A 21518-nucleotide genomic window follows, 5' to 3' on the forward strand; every position below is an offset into this window, starting at 1 on the left:
AAAACACATAAATGAAAATACTGGAATTTTCTGTTGTTAATTTCTGCCATGATGGTTTTATAAAGTGTGAAGAGCAGAGTTCACAGGGTGTGAGGAGGCAAGTTTATAAGGCATGAAGAGAGTAAAATAAAAACCTGAGAAATAGTTTACCAAGTCAGCCTGAACTTTTCCCCCTTCAGTAATATTTTCCAGCAATTTGCCATCACAGCTAGGTGGTGTTAGCACCCAAGTACATTATTTTTAACACCCTTCCTACTGCTCAAAGGAGCAGAAAGTGCTGCAGAGGCCCAGGAGGAGGTTCCCACTCCATGAACCAGCAGGGTGTACTTTCACCATTGTTCTAAAGCCACTGAAATCTGCAATTATAGAGCATTCCTCATGTGTCATTAAACCTGTCTCCACAGAATCCAGAGGAAAAGTGCGTGGTAAAATCCCTAAGTGGTCCCACACTCTCTCAAAGGGCTGTGCTCCAGGAGGTAGGAGTTATTCTGAAGCACATTGGTGCTAGAAAGCACAGGGACCAGAGCCATTGATAACCCACAGAACAGTTCATTCTGCACAAATGCACTCCTTTTGGGTCCTCTGGCTGCAAATTAACCCATCCTGGCTTTCTGAACCCACACAAAACTCATCTTCACAGCAGCAGGTTTGAAGCCCTTCCCTCCTGCCCCGCCAGCCAAGCCCCCAGCGAGCCTCAGTGCCCACAGCCGACGGAGCTCAGGGCTCTGTGCTGGCAGGGCTGTGCTGGCAGGGTCAGCAGCAGCTGCATTCCAGCTGGCAGCCCTGCTCCTGCTGCTCTCAGCCAGCCCAGCAGGGCCCAGAGCACCCAGCCCTGCTCCTGCTGCTCTCAGCCAGCCCAGCAGGGCCCAGAGCCCCCAGCCCAGCAGGCCCAGAGCTCCCAGCCCTGCTCCTGCTGCTCTCAGCCAGCCCAGCAGGGCCCAGAGCCCCCAGCCCTGCTCCTGCTGCTCTCAGCCAGCCCAGCAGGGCCCAGAGCTCCCAGCCCTGCTCCTGCTGCTCCTCAGCCAGCCCAGCAGGGCCCAGAGCTCCCAGCCCTGCTCCTGCTGCTCCTCATCCAGCCCAGCAGGGCCCAAATCTCCCAGCCCTGCTCCTGCTGCTCTCAGCCAGCCCAGCAGGGCCCAGAGCTCCCAGCCCTGCTCCTGCTGCTCTCAGCCAGCCCAGCAGGGCCCAGAGCCCCCAGCCCAGCAGGGCCCAGAGCCCCCAGCCCTGCTCCTGCTGCTCCTCAGCCATTCCAGCAGGGCCAGAGCTCCCAGCCCTGCTCCTGCTGCTCTCAGCCATTCCAGCAGGGCCCAGAGCTCCCAGCCCTGCTCCTGCTGCTCTCAGCCATCCCAGCAGGGCCCAAATCTCCCAGCCCTGCTCCTGCTGCTCTCAGCCATTCCAGCAGGGCCCAAATCTCCCAGCCCTGCTCCTGCTGCTCCTCAGCCATTCCAGCAGGGCCAGAGCTCCCAGCCCTGCTCCTGCTGCTCTCAGCCATCCCAGCAGGGCCCAGAGCCCCCAGCCCTGCTCCTGCTGCTCTCAGCCAGCCCAGCAGGGCCCAGAGCTCCCAGCCCTGCTCCTGCTGCTCTCAGCCAGCCCAGCAGGGCCCAGAGCTCCCAGCCCTGCTCCTGCTCTCGGGGCTCCTGCGGCAGCGTGGCCAAGCACAAACCCCACTGCTCACTCCAAGGCTCCTCTGGAACTGACTCACAGCCTCTGCAACCATCCTTGCTCTGACATTCCCCTGCCAAACCAGACACGAGAAATCAGGACAATCAGAATCAAGGAGCTGCATTCAATAGTCCTGGAAGGGAAATCTTTATCTTCACAGAGTCCTGTGGCCAAGTGGCTCAGATTTTCCTTTGCCAATGGTTCCAACCTGAGCACTGAACTAAGTAACAAATTCTCAGGGAAATAAAGCTCACTCCTGAAATTAATAAGCAACAAAGCCAAGACCAGGACTGATGCTGTCTGCTGTGCAGACCCAGCAAATCCCACCATTCTTTCTAAAGGGACAGTGACAGCAGCAGCCAAGCACTCTCTGTCTACCAGCCCCAAATGGAGAGAAGAGCAGAACAACAAATAAAAGGAGTTTTGCCTTTTGTCTGTGAATTTTGGGATTTAAAAGTGTCTTGAATACATATTTAAAATGAGCTAAGAGGTGATCCTGAGCCTAAAAAGCAAGAAAAGGGATTGGGAAAGGTCAACACAAACAGGCGCCATACAAAACACAACACTGCATTCAGGGTCTTTCGACATCTGGAATTATTTGTGAGCAGCTGCTCCTGAGAAGTTCCATGTGTGGTCAAGCACTGAAAAGGGAGAATGTGCTCAAACCCAGGAACATTTGCTGGAGAAAGCTTTTTGTGTGAATCGTGTGTCTCCGATGTTTGTTAATACTGAAGAGTGCAGAAAAGCTGTATTATTTCTGCAAATCATCAGTCCTACACACAAGGGAAGAAGCAACATCTCTGCCAAGGTTCTACCACTCCAGAACTGAGGAAAAGCCTTTTTTGTTAACTGCAGAGACACCAAGGGGAAACTGGGGGAAATTAATTAAAAATGAAGCATGGACTTTGCACAGAAAGGGCTGTAAGCTGGGCAGATATCCAGCAAGATCTAATCAACAGATTCAGGCAGGTTTCCATGAACTATGTGACAAAACAGTTATCACCTCAACAAGGCTAAAAACACAGCATAAACAAAGCCCAGGAGCACAACACAGCTTCAGAATAAATACTTAGTTGGAGTTTTGGTTCATTCTGTGCTGCTTATATGTATACATAAATATATATACACATATATGTATAAACACACACAGGAACTGTGAGAGTTCTTCTTCTTCATTTTGGTTCTGCTTTAAAGAAAAAGCTTCCCGTTTTGCACTCAGAGGCAATCAATCATGGATACTTTTATAAGCAGGGTAAAATGTAATTCAGGTGTCCATTTGCATTCCTAAACCAGACCACGAAGTGTGTCATTTTAAAACAACAAACTTCATTAGAAACAGCAAACTTTTTTAGGGTGAAGCTGGTAAGGAAAGCCAAGGCAAGGAGCTAAGGAAGTTTCAAGTGCCCCAGGACAACATTGTGCCTGCACACCAGATGAACTGTGAGAGAAAAAGGAAGGAATTGGTATGTCTAACATGGCTTTTTCTCCACAAGAACTTCACTTGTGGTGCTGGGAGCTGTCACAGCAGTTTTTCCAGTAGCGTAATTATCTCCCCATGAAACTTGCTTCCCTCTCCAGAGTAGTCCAGCGGGAAAAAGGAGGGGGTGTTTGTCTTTTCTTTCAATAACGAACCTCTGGCTGGCAGCCTCAGCAGCTCTGCTGTTTCCCAAACTCATGCTGGCTCCAAGGCTGCAGATGGAAGCTCAGCTCCTCCATCATCCCAGCAACCACATCCCAACATGTCTCATAAAGAACAGCTCTGGGCTTTGCCAGAGCAGACCCCACACAGGAGCAGCAGAGCTCCGACTTTCACAGCTTCCCAGGGGGGTGTGAGGATCAGATATGGAAGAGGTTTGTTAATCTCATCATATTGCCCCTGCAGAAAGTGATGAGCAACTGTGGCAGTGTTGAACAAATTCATTTGTATACAAAAAAACTCAACACAGCTTTGGTTAACCTTCTGGGCACAAATTTAATGGTTCTCTGCAACCACAAATACCAGGATTAAAGAATGACCATCCTCTGAAATTGATATCTGGTGTGTGTTGGCCTTGTTCCCCCACCGTTAACAGTGAACGGAGATTCCCAGCCCATGAAAATCTAAAAGTGCTTTCATGTGTGCCCAGAAGCAGCTCCCCTGGTACCACACAGAGCTGCAAAAGTCCCTTTAAATGAAGCTGTCAACACTGAGCATTAGATGAGACCCTGCAAGATGAAGACATCAGCATAGTTTCCTCTTCTTGCTCTATTTTTCACAAGCCATACCTTGTTTCTGGCTAGCCAAGTCCTCCAGCCAGCCTGCTCCCCTCTCAGTGTTCCAAATGAGACCAATTTAACTGCAGAAAAGGCTCAGATCTGCTCCTACCCTCTGGCTGCTCCCTGGGCTGACACCACCAAGAGCTGGTTTTGCAGTAGATTTCGCTTATGCAAAAGTATGTCAGGAGGAGTCACTGCCTTTATCCTCCCAGGAGAGTGCCCGAGCACCCAACACCTCGTATCGAATTTGTTACAGCACATGCCCAAGGTCAAAACCCACTCTTATTTCACCTGTAGCAAGGGCTTTGCTGGGTGCCTGATGCCATTCAAAGTTCTACTAAAGGAAAACATGAAAATCTGGTCCTGGTCCCTCTTCCCATCAAATTATGAGATTTGCTCAGAAACCATGAAAAAAAAAGGTACCAAGTAGTTAAGCGCTCTTTTTATCTACTTTTTGGCTCTCAATTGCATGGACTTTGGGTTGTCAAAAGCCTTCCTGTAGCACACCCTTATTAGAACACATACAGATTTTCACAGAGCCACTGTAGGCATATACACTTAAAATAGTTGGATATTTTATGTCAATAGTTTTTTTAAAAGCATGGCATGCACTGGCACAGCACATTTACACTCCCAAAACAGAAGGCAGCACAGTGACACTACAAAGAGATACAATGCTCATTTACAAATGACATTTATCTCATACAGCAAGCAAAGCTATTCCACTAAAGTATCAGTAAGAGCAAATGCACAGAGAACAGCAGACTGAAAAGGCTTGGAAATATTGTATTTATTATTTCTGAAGAAGGTTTGTGTGGTATCTTGTTATGTTTCACTTCTAAAAGGACAAAGCCTTCTGAAATACACAAATGAAAACAAGCGGCCAGAGAATCAAGCCAGTTTGCACAATTAAAATACTCCTTAAGGGCTGAAATCTCATCTGCCACATTCCAGTCCTGAACAAGGTTTGGAGCACTAATTTATAAACATTTTGAGAAATCTTTGACTATTCAATAGTGAGTAGGAAAATCTATGTATAATGCACAATGAAAGGGAGAAACCCCAGCCTGCTGGCGTTCATCAGTGTCACGCTCGGAACAGGGACACACACCCGGGGATCCGGGGCAGAGTCACAGCCACAAAACTGCCCCTTCCAAGGGTGGTTAAACCCCACCAGGGCTGCACACTGCCCTAAATCCATCTGCCAGGAGAAAGCCACCACCACCACTGGTCGTGTATCAGCTCTGTGTCCAGCTCTGTTCTTATTCCAGAAAAGCCAGAGGATGCCCCAGCTAAAACTGTCCCCAGCTTGAACTGTCTGAGGCGAGAAACAAAGAGCTGAGTTAAACTCCCATCAGTGCCAATGAACAAGGGCTTTCTGGTATTTAACATTATGGGAAGTATCAGGTTTGAAGTCCTTCCCCAAGCTGGATTAGCTGGAGAATTTAGACCTTTGAGGAGCCTCGGAGTGAGCCTGCAGTAAGTCAGGAACCCAAGGAGCAGCAATGCTGTGTCACCTCTGGCTGCCTCAGGAGTTTAGTCAGGCGTGGCACCTGCTGACGGGAGAGGCAAGGCCCAACCCTTTATAAATGCACCAAAATGTGACACAGATGATCCCACACATCCAGCCTGTTCCTGGGCACGCCTGGCTCTGCCAGTACAGCTACTGCAACCAAGGGTGGCCTCTGCCACCACACAGCTCCTCGGACCAGACTGAAGGAAAACTAGAACAGACCTTTTAGCAAGTACTGCACTTTTGCTGCTGTTTTACCCAGGGGAAGAAGCAAACTAGATAAGATGTGGATTGCGTAAGGAGAGGCAACTGATGGAAGAGCAGGTGTTACATCAGCTCCAAGGTGTCTCCAGAGGTGCTGGGAAAACTAATTCCACAGTCACACTTTCAGAAGGAGTGAACACGGATGTAAGAGATGCTGGACTACAAATGGCGCAGTAAAGCAAGGTACCAAGTTCAAATTCCTCCTTCTTCTGTCATCCCCACTCTAAATCACACTGGATCTTCCCATCAGCCAAAGGAACAGCTAGCAGTGTGAAATGCACCCAGGCGCTGAGGGTTATCCTTCAGCTTCTTTCTGGATCCCCAATTCAGGCATGTTTGCATGCTCCAGAAACAGCACACACAACCTCCTCCAACAAATACACAACAGAGAGCAGGTGACTAGCTGCATCACCCCATCCTAAGGAGCTGGATGGAATTCTAGAAATGCCCACTCCTTCTCAGCCCCTGCCGCTGCATCCTGTCACTATTCCCAATATTCAAAAAACCCCACAAAAGGTGTACATGTGCCTGTTTTTTCTCTTTACATGAAAAGACACTGGAGTCTGCCCTGCTCTGACTCAACAGCTAAAGAGCTGCCTGCTTTGGTCTTTATCCTCAGGACTGGGAAGCTCAGATCCCATCCAAGTTCTCCTGTTTTCTGTCCATCACATCCACTGTTTCAAACTCACCTTATTTCTTCTTTTCACCAGGGATTCTGGGGGCTTTTTTTCCTCTTTTCTTCAGGCTGATAACTGAATAGTAGCTGGGAATTACATTCCTTTTTTTCAACATAGGTGAAAACTAAGGATTTAATTCCCTTTAATGACAACTATCAGAAGCAGAATATCAAAATATTAAACTGCAGTCCCTGACACTAGAGCATGAAGTTTTCATAAAGTATCAAATAATAAGGAGAAACACGGTTCAACACAAAGGAAGATTAAACCAAAATGCTTGACAAAGCGGGATTAAATGATTATTTTTGTATTTTTGATATAAATACTGAGGATATGTGACACAGGACATTGTTACACTGGTTGTTGCAAAAAGACCTGGGGGAGCCAAGGACGCGCTCACTAACGGATGATAAAGCTGTCCCCTCCTTGCACAAGAAAAAATGTGGGGGTTTTTTCCATGGAAAGCATCCCAGGGGGCCGGAGCCTGGGAAAGCTGTGTGCCGGAGCTGGAGGGCAGGCAGAGGTCAGGAGGACAGGCAGCTCAGCCGTGGGCAGGGGACACGCTGTGACACCCAAGCCACCACCCCGGGCTGCCCGTGCGAGCGCCAGCTCCGAACATCAACCCCAGCCTGGCTCCGGAGATATTCCCCATCCCTGGAACACACAGGGCTCTGCCCTGCCCTCCCAGCCGCTGCCCTGAACCAGCTCGGCCCTGCTGCTTTCTGCCCCCCTTCCCTCCAGCCCCAAAGCCACTGCCATGGGCAGGACAAGGACTCTGCAGCCCTCCCATGTGCCACTCAGAAAAGGACGTTTCTCCTCAAGAAAATCTGCATCAGCACAGCACATTCACTTTGACATCAACAACCAGCAAACTCCTCGCACTCCAAGCATCCATCAGGAGCACTGGAGTGAGAGCAGGAAGTTAAAAATACTCCTATAATCCTGTTAAATGCAAGCTTTGCTTCCAAAAAACAATACCAATTTTATCTCTGTGCTGAAAGGCAGGACATGAGCAAGAGATCTGCATTCAGAAAGCCAACCAAAATAAGCTCATCCTTAGTTCTGTCATACTCTGGACTCTCTGCACAAGTGACAAAAAAAGGGCATGTAGCTGCCAGAACTAAAACCTATTTAATCTGCAGACTTCTTGGATGACAAGATCCATTCGAAGGAAAACTGCATAGATTTTATCAAACCACTGCTAAACTGTCTTCAGCCAGAAACCTCATATTGTACATACTGACATTGCCAGCTTCTCACAAATATCAAAGCTCTCATTCCCAAGGGAATTCACACCAAACACAAATCCTGTAGTTCCTATTTACAAAATTCCCTCTGGTAAGCCTGTGGTTCTATCCTTGGGTAACAACATATTGCCAATATATTGCATTTTGTGCTTTTTCCATGACAAAGGAAGCCAGGGAGTGTAAAGCCTTCAGCATTAGCGCACTAGACACAGTTAATTTTTAAATACAGTTTTGTTTCCAAGTAAGTGGAACCAAAATTTTCCAACTACTTTTCTCACAGTGCCCAAGTCAAACAATGAGCAGATATCCAGCAGCAGCTTTCCTAAGGATAAATATTTCAAGGAAGAAAGAAAACACAGACAAATTCAAAGAAATTTTGCAGTACTGATGGTGAGCTACTCTCCTTCAGTTTCTGGCAGTGTAAGTGCAGTAGGAGGAGTCAGCATAAATTACCAAGACTTTGTTGATAATGTATTAAACAGTGAAATAAGAATCTGCATCTCCAGCTTCTGGCACCTTGGTTCATAAATAACTTCTGGTGTGGTACAACTGCCTTGATCTGTAACCCAGGTAGGTGGTAACAGCAAATTTTAACTGATACTGGGTCCACAGCTCCCTCCTTTTTACCTCAGCAGTAAATATTTATTCACTTTCAGCCCTGAAGTAGAAAGTCCCAGTGGAACTGCAGCAGCACCAGGCATACTTCCTATCAGGCAGAGCACAAACCCGAGCCCAGGGTGAAGGAGATGATTTGCCCTGAAGATAATCAGCACTGCCTCATTCCACAAGAATTTTAACAACACACATAAGATAACCTGGCCCTCCAGAACTACTGCTCCTAAACCCATATCCCACCAACGGTTCTTAGTTATCCATTAGAAAGGGAGAAAAATACACTCAGCAAAGAGCCCTTGTGACTATTGCTGCTTTCACACAAAGTACACACTGTGTGCTCCTCTCTGCTATGCACAGGATATAGTACATTTTTTAGTAGAAAAAATGCATTTTCTGTCATGCTGATAACCGCATTCTGCACACTTTACCGGAAAATGCCTCAAGGACTGCTGTCACAAAAAGGATGGGATGCAAAATTAGACTTTGTCTGCTTTCTGCATGCTGGTGGGAGCTGCACAGTGTAATGTGGCTGAAGCAGGCAATTAACCTTTCTCCATTCAAACGCTCAACCACTTCAGACACACAGTCATCTACATGGGTTAAAAAATACAGCAAATATTAAAATGAGCTTGCATTTGCTGGGTGGGAACGCCACGCTTGCCTTCCTTAATCCCGCTCTACATTTTTATTAGGCATCGCCGGCTCTGACCAAGTGTGAAACAATTACATCCCTCGGAGACACGGTCTCAGCACGCCATTGATGAGGGTTAAAATAAAGGAGGGGAAGGGAGGCTCGTCCCGGAGGGGCGTCCCGAGGGTACGGCTGGCACTGACCTGTGCGATCCATCGAGGCCGCTCCCGGCTGCGGCTGCGGCTCCGGCGGTGCCCGCGGCGAGCGCGGCCGAGCGGCTGCCGGGGAAGGCGGCGGCGGCGCCGGTCCCTCCCTCCATGTTGCGTGTACGGCACACAGCACAGAGCACACACAGCACAGAGCAGGCAGCACAGAGCACAGAGCAGGCAGCACAGAGCACACACAGCACAGAGCACAGAGCACAGAGCAGGCAGCACAGAGCACACACAGCACAGCACACACAGCACACACAGCACAGCACAGCACACGCAGCACAGAGCACACACAGCACAGCACACACAGCACAGCACAGCACACGCAGCACAGAGCACACACAGCACAGAGCTGGCAGCACACACAGCACAGCACACACAGCCCAGCACAGCACGCCCGGGGCCGCGGCAGCAGCGGGATGGAGCGGCCGGGGAAGGAAGGAAGGGGCAGCGGCTGGGGCAGGGGCTGCTCCCGCGGCAGCCCCGCCGCGGTGCTCCGGAGCCCCGGGTTTAACCCCCGCAGAAAGGGCTGTTTATAATAGAAAAGCACAAGGCAGCTCGCGGATCTGGGCTCCCATCCTGCCCTCCCTCAGCAGCACCGATTCATGTTTTCCTGAGGCTGCTACAGGCATTTCAGCTGTAACCCTTTCCCGGATGCAGGAGGAAAAGGCATCGCTTGTCCTGGTCACCTCCATCCCCATCCCTCGGATACACGCAGGGATGTTTCCACCTGCTCTGCATGGTCCAACCCCTGAACAACACTTAAACAGGTGACCAGTAAGGACCTTACAAGAAGGAGTTATTCCCAGTTCTGCCAACTGGTTAACCTTGGATATATCACATTAATGTTTGCTGTTCTGCTTCCTCCTTTTGGAAAACAGGGTAATATTTACTGCATTCCCAGAGGAGACTCGCAAGCCTTAATTTATTTTTCTGTTTATGCAGCCAGTTTGAAAAGAAGCTGTGTAAAAACTGCTATTACAATTTCTGGTTCATACACCAAACCAAAATTGAGAAATAATTATTATAACCCAACTTTCAGATCCCATTAAAAGACTGAAATTCTTCACCAGACCACCAATGCAGCAGTGAGGATGATGAGCTCTCCATCTAAAGCACTGAGGTCTATCAAATAAGAGGAAAGCCTGGATGATGTATGGCCCTCAGTCCCGGCTTGGCCATCAGCTTGTTGCGTGACCTTCATCAAGTCATTTTAATCTTTCTGTACCAGTATAGAATGCAGAGCTCTTCTCACTTCTATGAAACAGCCCAAGAATTTCTGTATTGTTATTACTGCTACTCCTGCCTGAAGCTCAAAGGTACAAGCTAGAATTTGTAGCAATGCTGGATATTGTTCTGCTGCAGCCCATGGAAACTCCATGTGGAATCTAAAGGTTTTGCACATAGCTCCTTTTAAGTCGGTGGGATGCTGAGGGTTATCAGTGTACATGAAGATTTGGAGGGGGTGAAATTCTGTATGCTGTTTGGACTCAGCAAAACGCCAAGTTCAGAAAGACAAAAAGACTTCCAAAACAACACCTTTTTGTTTAAAATTCAACAGAGGAGGCCGCACAACCCCAAATTATACAGAACAGTCTGCATAACTGTTATCTTTTAGTCTGTAATGGTTGGATCGGCGCTGCTTGCTAAATGCTGTATAACCGAGTGACAATAACCCCGTTCATCAGCCCTGATGCCTAAGGACACAGCCAGGCCAAGCATGAGCTCAGCACTTACAGGAGACAGGGAAGATTCAAGCCTGGCAAAGCTGAGCAAAGTCAAACAGGTTATACCCTTCTGTGCCTAGAAAGCTTAATGATCCTTTCCAAATCCCTCTTTCCCAATGCTAATTTTTCTTTGTTTCACTAAAACAGACATGCAGGAATGGGACAACCTAAAGACAGAAGAACTTAATAGGAAACAACACGTCCATTGAGGGGAAGAAAGCTGTTCTCATTTTGCATTAGTGGCTGCTGGGCTGCAGAAGCTGTTTAAAAACCCTTCATGCCCCTGGAGCCCTCACCTGCAGCTCCCAGTGACAGACCAAGGGATACTGCGTGGATTCATCCCAGGGATTTTATACCTCAACTGGTGGACTTGACCTCTCTGACTTGAGTGGGGAACTTAATTCCAATTCCAAGACAGGAGAAAATAGAAGCACACTGAGAAGTGAAGGATTTGCATGAAGTGACGGGGACAGAGCCAGGGCAGAGGTCCCCAGTGGTCCAAGACCCCAAAGCACCAACAGAATGAGAACACAAGGTAGGAAACTCTGTGGAAATTCTCCACCCAGGTGTGCTACAATAACATACTGCACCCTAAGGTGACCACAGACAGAAGATAAACCTCTGCTTAAAGGAGTGAGACTAACTAAAACCCAGTTCCACAGTTCCTGGTGAACAGTGTTCAATCCAAGCTGAATGAAACAGAACCAAAGTAAAACCAAAGCTGTCACTTCAGAAAGTGATAAAGCATAAAAGCACAACAGACACTGTCCACACAGCATGTGCTACCGCTTAAGGTCTACTACCCTGCTTAGAGGAGCAGAAATAGCTGTGGGGAAAAATTAGGGAAATGTATTCACTACAGCTCCAGGAGACCCTTCCAACCACCTGGAACTTATGACAAGCAGAGAGAAGGTGCATTTCAGTGCAGAGAGACTGAGCACATGCACTCCCCACACAGCCAGGGGTTGGGGGCATGGCAGGGGATTGTGCCCTGCTGCTGCTGCTTTGTGTTTCCATGCTAGATCCCACCTCCAGCTCCTCCTGCCATCTGCTCTCTCCTCATCCAGGGCTACCTGTTCTGCACTTCAGCTCCACGCCTGCCAAGGCCAGAGCCTCTCTTGCTCTTTATCTGCACATTTCAGTGCAGCACAGCCTTTTTCCAAGGCCAGGGCTCGGGACTGTACAGCTAAACATTGATAAAGACTTTGTTTCACAGCTAACTAGAATTTACCAGTTATTAGGACATTTACCACTGTGCATGTCCAAGTGTCACATTTAAAAAGGTCTTGTAGATGTCTCTTAAGACAACCAGGCTCAAAACTGCACTGGTTTGATGTAACCTCACAACTCTCCTGCACATGGGCTGGGTTCTTTCTGCTGGAGGTAAGTTTTGACAGTAATGGATCATTTTTCCAATGCAGACAAGATCTCTCTCCAGTCAGCTTTGCTTTACCTCTAGCTAGGGCTTGAATTATCATAATAACAAGTGACTCAAATGGGGGTTTGGCGCTGTTTTTTCAATTAAGAGAGCAGAGCAGAGAGGTATCACTAACTGCAAGCTCTAATTTGCTGTTTAAATAGGAATTGGCTTGGAAACATTTTATCTCTTAATCCTTGGAGTAACAGCGGGTGACTCAAGAGTCAAATTCAAAACAAATCTCCAACCTGGAAAGCTGTTCTGTGACACGGCTCAACCCATGACCAATTTGTTTAACTTCAGGTTGATAGAACTAACACGGATAATTTGATTACAGAATGATTCAGCTTTCTACCACGTAAATAAATTTTGGGAAGCTGCAACAGCAACACCTATTTCAGACAATTCTCTAACAGGAATTTCTGTCAACCACTTAAGGAACAGGATTATACAATTCTTTACCACTTCTCACCTCTGCCAGTACCTTCCTTCCACCTTTGATAGTTTCTCTGAGTTTAAACACTATTCCATTTAAGAAGATAAAAGTGCCAACCAAGAGAGGATTTTAAATATAACCTCTTTGATTGCTTGAGGTTATCTAGGCAGAAAAAGACCAAGGATACTGCAAGCCTTCCTCCATTGCTCTTTGCACAATTTTTCATTAAATTAAAAATGGATTGCCATTAATAATGTATGCAGAAGAAGACACTGCAGGATCTCTCTTGTTTCCAAAAGTAAATTAATTTAATGTGAAAATAGTTCAATGTTAAGATATACAAATTTTTAAGTAAATTATATGAAGCACCACCATTCTTGTAGGGTATTTTACAACCACAGTTTTAACTGAGGTGCTGCTCAATACACACTGAAGCAAGTTCATGAAACAGAGACCAACTGGACAGCTGGAACTAAGAAGCTAAAATATTTAAAAGAAAATCTTGCTGGTAGCCCAAGCTGAGAACTATTTCACTGCTAATTAATGATATAGGTCACAAACTGCTCTCTCCTGAGGATTATGACAGGACATTTGCCTCCCCCAGGCACAGAGTGCAGTTGTTCAAGGCCTGTTTAATGTAATTTTTTATGAAGAATGGTGGTTTTATACCGGAAGGACCTGGTGAATCACAGCACAAGAAAGAGAAAACTAGGCTGCACTTTGTGACTGACAGCACATATGTAAAAGCCTTTCAAGCTGTGCCCATAGCAGAGGCTCCTCAGGCACAGCTCGGGCCGGGTGAGCCTCTGGGAGGCTGTTTGCAGCCCTGCTCCCACTGAGGGCAGGAGTGCTGAGCAGGCACTCCCAGGGCCTGTCCAGGAGGACATTCCTGCACACTGTCCCGGGCAAGAGCTGCACCCAAGGCTGCACTTTAAACACAAGCGTGCTGCCCCTGCTGCACAGCTCCCAGTCAATCATCTCAAGGGCCATTTACCCAATTATGCATTACTGCACCTCCAGGACAGTCATTCCATCTCCAGACCACTGTCCTGCTGAATTCCTTGGTATAGATCTTGGGTTTGTGATGCCCAACCCATCTGCTGCAGGTGTGTTACTGATTTCACAAACTGCAGAGTGTATGTGTTTATCAAGGGAAGAAAAGAAGAAACAATTCAGGATCTCAGTGAAAATCTAGCCCTGCAAACCTCATAGAAAAAGGGTGATTGGGATGTGGAGACCAAGCTCTACCCACAATGGGTACATAACGTGGGACATCTTTAGCTCCCAACCAAGCCTTCTGTTTAAAGGTGCCAAATGCAGTTTTTGCTACAACACAATCTGTGAAAGGATCACTCAGCAGCACAGCCATTGCTAGAGATGCCGAGCAAACACATGAAACTGTCTCACCTCCCCCTCCTAAAGCTGAGCCAAGCTGAGCCAGCAGTGCTGTACCTGTGCAATGACACTGGCACAATCTGTGGCACTCCTGCACAACCCCAATGCCGCAAAGCCTGACACTCCAGTCAAGCCCATACTGAAAACTCGGACCCTTTCTTAGGAGTTTGCATTATAAAATGCACAAGTGTCAAGCTCCAATAGGATACTCAGACTTCAGAGCAGACACAGCACACAGAGGAAGCTAAGGAGTCCCTACCTGGCTCCAAGTCCTTTATGGCACACACAGCATGTGTTTTTAAGTCATGAACCACAATCTTCACTGGTAGAATCTCTGCCAGAAGAAGAAACAGATACTCCCTGCAACTTACTGTTAGCCAAACCTTATTCCAGGGTAAAGGGAAACCAGCCTTGTGGAGCAGACATTTAACTGGATGAGTAATTGCAGCATTCCCATACTGCCTTTCTTCCTCCCCCAAACAGTCTGAGCAAGCTGCTGATCAGGATAAGTTTGTGCTTGTCCTGTGGTGCAGTGCCCAAGGTGTGTCTCTGTGTGTGATCCACCTGCTCTGTTCAGCACTGTCCATAATCCCTCAGCACCTGTCCTCAGGGAATGAGCGGGCACTCAGAAGTATTCCCCTCAAAAGTATCTCAGACATGGCAAAAGAGAACTCTGTAGCACAAAGTAAACAGCAACCTTTGTTAAAAATTTACATTTTCACAAGTTCACTATGGAGAAACAGATCATCAGCGTCACAGCTGCTCAGGAGCAGCTCATTCCTTGGATTTGCTTCCACCTGGCTCAAGACTTGAAAACCTGTCTCACTGAACCTTGAGAAAGTGCAAGATAAGCTACAAGGACAAGAAAAACTCCCGAGGGATGGAGAGCAGAGATGTGAGAGAGGGAAGCACGTACAGTAATTATCACACACAAGGTCTGGGTTTCTCCAGCCTCAGAGAAAACAAGAGCAGGTTCAGCAGCAGGGAGGAGCAGGGGCAGCTCAGGGGAAAGAGGTGTTTGAGTCCTGACACTGCTGTGAAGAGCTCTGCCACCCTTAAAATTCATGGCCAAGAGAGAAACTCTGTTCATTAAAGCTGGATGACAGAAGGGGCCCACAAGAGAGAGCCACAGTTTGAGACTGAATGTGGTGGAAAGCAACCAAGTCTGAGCAGTGGAGGAACAGATCAAATGCCATCAGCACAGACACATTTCAGAACCCCCAGGTCACAGCTCCCCCAGGTAACAGCACCTGGCACCCAAAAGAAGCAACTCACAGAGCAGCCTCTTCTCCAGAGCAAGAGCTCTGCACTAGCAAGGACACAGAAAGAACTTCCTGCAAGTGATTTGAGCATCCAGGTATCTATAACCAGAGGAGACTGCACAGGAGTTGAAAAATTTCAAATGCTTCCCCCATCTGTCCATCCCTCTCCTTTCTGAGCATCGTTCCACATTTCCCCAAGATCCTTTTCAGCCCAGCTGCTCTTTAAGTACAAGATGATCCTCTCTTTTGCCATATGAACTGAAAAATGTGTGTCAGTTGTCAGCGCTGTGGACAGTCCAGACCACCAGAGCAGTGCACCTGCAGCTGCAGGAAGGTGTCCCATGGGATTGCAGTCTCTCCTCTGCACCAGGAGTGCTGTGACTCCACACCTGCACAGCAGGGAGCTTCCCACGTGGAAGAGCTGGGAATTGCATTAAGCATCTCTGGTGCAGCTGTCAGGCACTAAATGCACTGTGTCTAAATACACAGTCCTACAAAGAACTCCAGTTTGTTTTTTCCCCAGGTGTAAAGCTGGCAATGAGCTGATCTGGTTTTATATTAGGCAATCATGATTTGACTCACAGGAATATACTGTAATAGCTCTAGTAATAATTCTGCCTCTATCTCACCTCAGTTTCCTCCTGGATGAAAGCTTTTATTTAAAATGTCCCCAAGACAGTTGCAAGGAGAGAAAGAGTGGAGAATTTCTGTCTTCTGTGTCACTGCCTGCTCTTATCACAGCTGTCATTCTCCTTTCACTCTGACTGACCCTCTCTGAAACAGGGCTACAGTTTTGCCTGTTCAGACATTAAAGTTTGTAGATACTGTGGTTTAAGTACCTCCATCTGTACAATCTCTCAGTTCTATTCTTTCTAATCATGTTAGATTAGAAGGCAGTTAAACCTTCCTTCTCCACACTCAGTACCCAAGCACCTCACCTAGTAAAGGATATTGCTGATGTTCTCCCTGTGCAAAGCAGGGAGCTGAAAGTCAGAAGAGCAGTGATTACTCAAACATTCCCAAAGCTGCCTGAGTAACCTCTCAGAGCTTGCACTGAGTGTCATCCAAGCTCTCCACGTTAACCCATAAAAGAATGTGCACTATTTCTTCAGAGATCAGTGATTTGGGACTGCTGAGGAAGTCAGGGCACACATCCCAGAAGGTGAGGATGTGAATCCTGCAGGAAGCTTCATCTGACTGAAGCTGGATTCTGCACAAACACTTCTGCACAGGAAGGTGTCTTTAAATGACCCCTCATGACCCCTGCCTTGCTCTCATATTATTAGAAGACATTTTCAGAATCGTTCCTCCTCTACTTAAGTGTGTTTTAAGCCATATCAAATGCCCCAAAACCTCACATCCAACTTTCACTTTGCCCTGCTCTTCACATCTCTCTCCATTGCTTTACTTCATCAGGTTCCCACTCAGCTGCTTTCTCTTTTTCAAGTTCTCATCCTTTGTTTCCTGCTCTCCACCTTATCACCCCACTCTCCCACTCGCATCCTTCATTGTTACTGCTGCTGTTACTTCAACCCTTCCATTATCAATATTCTTCTTTCCATTCTTTCATTCCTTCATTATCACAAAATGCCCTGTATCTCCTTTCCCAGGTGTTGCTTTCTAAGAAAATACTTTACCCTGCCACAATTTAAAAAGCAAGTCTTTTCAAGCAAGTCTTGCAATTCTTAAACCTATGGAGAGAGGTTGGAAAAAGCTGAGGAACACCACTTGGGTTTAGTTTTTAACACTCTTCTTCTACTGCCCCTAAATCAACATTTTATGCCCACCGCTCTGATGGGCAAATGAAATGCTAACAAAATCCACCAAAGTTAAATCCACTATCCAGAGGTCTTGACACAAGCATTGACATCTTGACACCAAAACCACTTGACAAAGTACAGGATTTGCTCCTCCAGGTCATTTATCCAGACATGGGACACACTGTTATGCTAATAGAGAACTATTTTCCTGGCTCTGGAAATACAGCTAGGAAAAGCATTCCTTCTCCAAGCACAACACAGGTGACAGTCTCTCCCTTGCTCTGCAGCAAGTTTGAAAGCTGAAGAAGGGAAAGAAATCCAGTTAAATCAGCTGGGACTGCTGAAGGAGACAATACAGTTCTGTTAAAATGGGAGACACAGGAGAAGCAGCAGAAGGATCAGCTCAGTCACACAAAATCCAGACAGTTCTGCACTGCAGGGCAGACTGGGAGAGGAAATTAGGAAATTCTTGGTATAACCCTGGATTTAAAGCTTGTGTGTCAAGCAGCATCACACAGGTCACCTCAAATTGGGAATTCACCTTTATACAAGGCTTTTTCCAGCTGTGTAAAGGTATCAGAGCTTTTGGGAGATAAATAAATGAAAGCCATGAGGGAGCTACACTGAAGTTCAGAAATTACTTGGAACACTCTGCTGATATGTGCATGTGAGTCCCACAGCCTTGGGAAGCCTGGAGCTACACAGAAAAGGAGCTCAGAAAAGCCCAAGGAAAACCCAGCAGCTTGGACAGAAGTGTTCAGAGCCCTCTGAAAGAGCCTGGGATCTGTGCCCAGCACTGAAGCACCAATTCCTTCTAAATACAAGTAGCTGGAACACCCCAAATAAATGAGGTGAGGAGTTTGTCCTTCACAGAAGGTGCTGCCGCAACACACAGAAACAGCCGACAGGACAGAAATGCAACATGCAGGAAGTTCCAAAACACAGGTGAAATTTCTCATAGTTCAGGGATAGTCTTATCGTGGCCTGCAGGGCATTTATTTGGTCAGTCACAGCTCTGTATCTGCAAACTGTCCTCTATTCCAGTGCTATAAACACATGAATATTCTGTTTTTTGAGGCCTGAGTAATATTCATGGGAACTGTCACTCAGCATCTCTCTCTCATGCTGACATTCACTCTGCATCGAGAAGGACAAGATCACTGAGATCCTCGGGAATGGATTGTTCTGCTGTTACTGGGGGTTTATTTTGTGTTTAAACATTGGAGAAGGGGATAATGCATGGAAATGTAGATCTTATGTTACATAACACAAATGTTGCAAAGCAAGAAATGCTGCTCCTGCTCCTAACCCCCAAGGAAAACCAGTGCACCCCCAAGCTTTAGCTCATCCTGTGATGTTCCAAGGTATGGATCAAGTCTGGCTACCACTCAGAAAAAGAGACAAAGCACAGAATGCATTTTTATCCTAATCTTTCAATGAAAAATCACTGATTTTGTCAAAAACTGGACATAGACATTCTGTTAAAAACTGGAAATGCTTTCTGTTAAAAGGTAAATTCTGTATTTTCTCCAAGTACAGCTTCTGTGATTTTTTTTCAACATCACTGAAAGCTTTTTAACACAGCACACAGTTAAATGACAATAAAATGGCTGTTTTGAACATGAAGGAGATTTCACTTTTTCTGAAACAGAAAGAAAAAGAATATGAAAGACAAATCTAATTTTCTTTCATTATAATACATTGATGCACAGATTTTTGTTAATTTCTTTCCTTATGGGTATAATCTAAACATTTTAAGATATAATAAACCTACAAAGCACCATAGGAAAATAGTAGAGAAAAGGCCTGGGGAATCTTCTAGCAAATTTTTCATTAGTTTTGTATAGAGAATATCATGTGAGAAGCCTGGGTGTGTGTTATAGCGAGAAAACATCAAAGGTCAGGGGAAAAGGACACACAGAAAAGGATATTCCAGCCCTGGTCCCCAAGCCCAACATCCAGAATTCCTAACACTCCCAGCCCTGGAAGTCTCCAAGGCCAGGCTGGATGGGACTTGGAGCAACCTGGTCTAGTGGAAGGTGTCCCTGCCCACGGCAGGAGGTGGGACAGGATGGGGTTTAAGACCCCTCCCAACCCAAACCATTCTGGAATTTCATTACTGGTTTGGTGGGAAAGGGAATAACAGAAGCTGTTGAACACATCTACTAGAAAAGTGAGCAGTAAGATGTTCCAAAAACATGTCTGGGAAATAAAACCCAAGGTGTGCCAGTGTAATTTAGCCCAGAGTCAGGAGAGCTCAGCCAGGCTGGGCCGCACTGCAAGGCCCCAAACCAGCCCTGCTGGACACACAGCAGGAAAGCTGGGAATTGTCCACACCAGGCTAAAAAGTTGGGAATTACCCCCACCAGGGGATAATTAACCAGGTCAAAAAGCTGGTTCCACATTAAGTTTCCAGAATGTAATGAGCACACAAGGTGCAAAAACAGCAGTTTAAAATCCCGTCTTTCCTGTCTCCACAATGTAACACTTCTAGACATCCCCACATCCACAGGTAACTAAAATTAAACACAAACTGGAAAATAGATTTAAGGCATTTTCTCAGTAACTGGAATGAACTGAGGATTTCATGTGCCATTTGTCTTCATGCCCACAGCTCTGCAGCAAGGCTGGGTTTTACGTTAAGCACAGCCCTTTACATTCCACATTCACACAATGTAGTAGTTGATCATTTAGTTCTGGGTGAAACCCAGTATTTTACACACGTGCAATACTCTTTTTAACAAATACTGGACATATTTCCCTCAGCAAAAAGGTAGTATGTTTACAATTATTACCATTCCTTTCCCCCATCGTGGTTTGACATTGGTGAAATGCAAAGGACCCATGAAAGTTGGTTGCCTACTTTCTTCTGCTACAGCTGAGCAGAGAAGGGGAAAAATGAATGAAGGGCTCATAAGTTGAAATAAAGACTAAGAGAAAATATTCTAAAGGCAAAACAGGTTCAAATTTAAAGGTATGAAGTAAATTTACTATTAACAGAGTCAGAGGAGGAAAATGAGAAGTAAAATAAGCCTTTAAAACATCATTTTTCCCCCCAGCTCCACCCTCTTTCCCACCAACAGCACAGGGAGAAAAGGCATGGGGGTTTTGGTCAGTTAATCACTCGAGATCTTCTGTTCACTGGAGGCGGGGACTCTTTCCTCTGCTATGCCATGGGGTCCCTCCCACGGGCAAAGAATCTTCCCAAAACTGTTGTGGTGTGGGTCACTTGTCCATGGGGTGCAGTCTTTTAAGGCTAGGCTGCTCTACTTTGGATGTAAGAAAGCTGTGATCCAGTGGGAGACCCAAATAAAGACAGAAGGCTCCTGCTTCCTTCTCTGTTTCTGGAAGCAGGAGCCTTCTGTCTTTATTTGGGTCTCCCACTGGATCACAGCTTTCTCCAGCCTCCACCAGCCCCGCTGGGAGCACTTCTCCCACGGGCTGCAAGTGGATTTCTGCATTCCCCATGGACTTCATGCATTACAAGGGGACAGTTTGTTTTGCCATAGTCCTCACTATGGCCTGCAGAGGAATCTCAGCTCTTGCACTTGGAACTCCCCTTCCACTGACCTTGGTGCCACCGTGTTGGTTTCCCTCAAATGTCCTCACTTCCTCCTCTTCCCCGACTAGAAGAAAAACTGCTGCTCCTAGGTACCATTGCAAACAAGTTCCACTAATTTAAAGATTCTTGCAGATCCCACAGCACCAAGATGATTTTATCCAAGTTCAGCACAAGGGAGTCTCCCGCCACGTTTTCACCATTGGCCACATGGCCCCATCACCATGGCACGGGCCTTGCCCAACGCCTCTCCTCACACGGGGCACTGGGAAGGAGCAGCCCCTGGCAGGCAGTGCCCAACGCCTCTCCTCACACGGGGCGCAGGGAAGGAGCAGCCCCTGGCAGGCAGTGCCCAACGCCCTCCTCACTCGGGGCACGGGGAAGGAGCAGCCCCTGGCACCGTCCCTGCCCGTGTGCCCGCAGCACGGCTGGCTGGGGCGGCCAGGCAGGCCCAGCTCACCGCAGGCCGCGCCGGCAGCCACAGCACCTCCCCACCCCTCAGGAAAAAACAGCATGCGTGCCATTTTGATCTTCTTCTGAAGCATGTCATGCCAGAGGCACTACCAACCCCTCTAATTGGGCCAGCAGCATGTCCATCCTCAGAGCCATCAGACATGGCGGGAGCTTCTAGCAGCTTCTCACACAAGCGACCCCTTTTCCCCTCCCATGGTTTCCTTCCCCACCATTACTAAAAAACCAGGCCATGCCAAATCAACACAGCCCTTAAGGGATTATCTCAGATTTAATGGTAACAGATCAAATCACCAGAACTCAGGTCAACAACCTGAACCTCCCAAGTCATGATTCAAGACCCTCCTACAGGTACAAGATAAAGGATCCATAAGGATGCTCCACTGTTGCCTGGCTTGCTGCAGTTGGTCATGC

The 21518-nt window shown here is 47.0% G+C and overlaps 1 protein-coding gene across 3 annotated transcripts in view; it reads right to left on the reverse strand.

Moving 5' to 3' along the window:
• The window catches only part of ARHGAP32 (Rho GTPase activating protein 32), a 247179-nt gene that overhangs the window by 172799 nt on the left and 52862 nt on the right, over positions 1-21518 (reverse strand). Inside the window, exon 1 of one of the 3 annotated variants that reach the window (XM_054292845.1) lies at positions 9069-9112. The exons of the other annotated variants lie outside the window; for them this stretch is intronic. The gene's annotated coding sequence lies outside the window, so the exon portion shown is untranslated. Of the gene's footprint in view, positions 1-9068; positions 9113-21518 lie in introns of those variants that run through there. 3 annotated transcript variants of the gene reach the window in all.

This window comes from Melozone crissalis, unplaced genomic scaffold, assembly GCF_028551555.1.
Source record: "Melozone crissalis strain CALT ecotype California unplaced genomic scaffold, PUWL_Pcris_2 ptg000120l_1, whole genome shotgun sequence".
Classification (NCBI taxonomy): domain Eukaryota; kingdom Metazoa; phylum Chordata; class Aves; order Passeriformes; family Passerellidae; genus Melozone; species Melozone crissalis.